This window comes from Dendrobium catenatum, unplaced genomic scaffold (assembly GCF_001605985.2).
Source record: "Dendrobium catenatum unplaced genomic scaffold, ASM160598v2 original_scaffold_191400, whole genome shotgun sequence".
Classification (NCBI taxonomy): domain Eukaryota; kingdom Viridiplantae; phylum Streptophyta; class Magnoliopsida; order Asparagales; family Orchidaceae; genus Dendrobium; species Dendrobium catenatum.
In genome coordinates, this window is record NW_021509818.1 from 1 (window position 1) to 305 (window position 305).

Sequence of the window (305 nt, forward strand, 5' to 3'; positions counted from 1 at the left end):
GCCAAGTGTTCGTAGGCCGTGGCGAAGAGCTAGAAAGAGGAAAAAAAAAAAGAGATGGCCGGTTAAAAAAAGGGTGCAACACGAGGACTTACGAGGAGGTCACCCATCCCAGTACTACTCTCGCCCAAGCACGCTTAACAGCGGAGTTCTGATGGGATCCGGTGCACTATTGCTGGTATGATCGCACCCGTAGTAATATGGTCTCAAATTATTCTTAAGCTGACGCCGTTGAGAGATGATTTTGACGCATCTTCATTCCGACGGACCGTAGGGGATCAGAAATTCATTTTTTGCGACGCGAGGCC

General features: G+C 49.2%; 1 non-coding gene across 1 annotated transcript; it reads right to left on the bottom strand.

Annotated features, from left to right (window-relative positions):
• Positions 1–70: 70 nt before the first annotated feature.
• Positions 71–189, bottom strand: LOC114578861. The gene has a single exon (XR_003699783.1). It is a non-coding gene; the product is annotated as a 5S ribosomal RNA (ribosomal RNA).
• Between the last annotated feature and the right edge of the window lie 116 nt (positions 190–305).